The sequence below is a fragment of the Corvus brachyrhynchos genome, unplaced genomic scaffold, assembly GCF_000691975.1.
Source record: "Corvus brachyrhynchos isolate BGI_N302 unplaced genomic scaffold, ASM69197v1 scaffold223, whole genome shotgun sequence".
Classification (NCBI taxonomy): Eukaryota; Metazoa; Chordata; class Aves; order Passeriformes; family Corvidae; genus Corvus; species Corvus brachyrhynchos.
Window position 1 is genome coordinate 324,767 of NW_008237174.1, and position 2,245 is coordinate 327,011.

The following is a 2,245-nucleotide window of genomic DNA, read 5'->3' on the forward strand; positions in this document are numbered from 1 at the left end:
ATCTTAAAAGGAAACTTTTATGCTCACAACTGGCATGAAAATACACTGAATTATTTACATCATTTGAATTAAAACAGAGGGGCAAGACCAACTAGAGCCAGGAATGAACACTCCCATGTCCCAACACACGGATGAATGCTTAGGGCACAGGGCTAAAGAAGAAGAAAAAAAGATAATACAAACAGTACGTTTTTTAAAAAGGCTAACAACAGAGAGACAACTTAATCTCAACTTAAAATGGTTCGATTCAGACACAGCTCAATCCCTGCAGATACAGTTTTGACTTGTGCAAGCAGAATGTCAAAGACAACAAGCAACTTTGGTAAATATCCTCTGAAGTTTCAAAGAACCCTGTGGGACTGGCATGTTCATTGGTTCACTAATTAAACAGCAAATCCAAGGACAGACGAGAGAGTGAGGTGTGACGAGCATCCTTAAACTGTTCTCCAAAAGATGCTGTGTCTTAGCACCCTCCACCTGGCTGCTGCTGGTACACTTCATCTTCCATCTCCAGCTGTGGGAGTAACACAGGAATTATTTTAACGTTTTAAAAATACAGAAATTAAAAGTAATACAGAAAACTTGAAAGACACATGGTGACAAAAGCACTTGGCTGTCTGCTCATAGAGCCATAGAGTACTTCAGGAATAACTTCAATTAACTAACACATGAAACACTTTCCATCAGTCACCCTGAACAAATTTGTTAGAACATGCTAAACTCACAGCAACTATTTTGGGATCATTTTAATTTCCAAGTCCCTTTGATCATCACTCAGACATCTGAATATCTGTGTAGCAATTTGCAGTAAGAGTGTTTTTCATACCTGTGCAGGTGTGTCTGCTTCTTTAATTGGTTGTCCATCAAACAGGAACATAACCTGCCTCATTGACAAGCCTTGCAAGTTCAAAGTTATTAATATGAGAAACCACACTTGTGTTTCTGAATCCAAACTATGTATTCATGGATTTACTGTCAGAGCACATGTTAACAAAATTAACACTCAAAAGATGAGGGGGATGGCAGAAGATAGATTTAAATTAGGTAATAGGATGAAATTCTTCCCTGTGAGGGTGGTGAGGCCCTGGCACAGGTTGCCCAGGGAAGCTGTGGCTGCCCCATCCCTGGAAGTGTTCAAGGCAAGGTTGGACGGGGCTTGGAGCAACCTGGGCTAGCAAAAGGTGGCCCTGCCCATGGCAGGGGGTGGAACAAGATGGGCTTTAAATTCTGTTCTAACTCCAAGCCATTCTGTGATTCTATGATTAAGATTTAACTATCAGGACACTGAGGGTATTTGTCTTGCTGTCTACACTGAGGAAGGTCAAATGCTGGTAACTTTATGTTGCCCTTAAAACCTGAGTTGCCACACGACTGAATCCTGTTCTGACAACGTTTAATCACATGAGGAAGTCTTTATTCCCTGCATCAGGGATTGAGGACCTTGCTCTGCCCTCTAAAATCCTTCCAAATCTGTGATTCACACTTCTGTCACACTGAGGAATGCTCCCTGTACCTCTCCAAAAACCCAGAGAGCCGTCAGGGTACAGCAGGCACAGAGCAGGGCAGAGTGTAAAGTTTGAATAAGCAAGAAAGGATCCTGAAAGTAACAGACAAGGGGAAACACCAGCAAACAAAATCCAACTCCGTTTCCAAAGCCGTTCAGATGCCCACCCTCTACTCTGCATAAAGCAAAGGCATCGGGAGCTCCAGGCTCAGGAGCTGAGCTGTGGGGATACATCCTTCTCCTGTTCAGTTCAGGATGGCACTGAGGAACAGCCTGTGACACAGAGCAGCCAGTGAACACCTGTGGAACACAGCGGTCTCAACTGTGCAATAGGCAGCAGGAGACACAGGAAGAGAGAAGGAAAAAAATCCAGAAGGAAGCTGTGGCACAGAGAATTTATTTTGTGCCGTTTTCCAAACAGAAAATGCACTCCAAGTTGATGAAGTTTTTGGAGATGACAGGACTAAGAGTTAGTGAATTGTGTCAGAGCCAGGATCGGAACTGGAGGAATTTTGGTAACTGTCACAGGACATTAGGGAGCACCTGAGGAGAAGAGGCACCTTCCATGCACGGATGAGAAGAACTCCACACCGAGGAGCTGCCAGCATCCCAGCTCCTCACTCTCCCCCACACCTGGATACCCTCGCCCTGCCCACAAGCGTGTTCTGCGAGCCGGGCAGAGAAGCAGGAGGGTTCCACCAGCACGGGGATGCTTCCCCAGCGAGAGCGGGGGCGGCCGGG

At 45.3% G+C, this 2,245-nt stretch overlaps 1 long non-coding RNA gene across 1 annotated transcript in view; it reads right to left on the bottom strand.

Annotated features, from left to right (window-relative positions):
- Window positions 1-227: 227 nt before the first annotated feature.
- LOC108445327 overlaps window positions 228-2,245 on the bottom strand; it is a 3,069-nt gene continuing 1,051 nt past the window's right edge. Inside the window, exon 2 of the long non-coding RNA XR_001860144.1 lies at window positions 228-514. This is a non-coding gene — a long non-coding RNA (uncharacterized LOC108445327). The remainder of the gene's footprint in view (window positions 515-2,245) is intronic.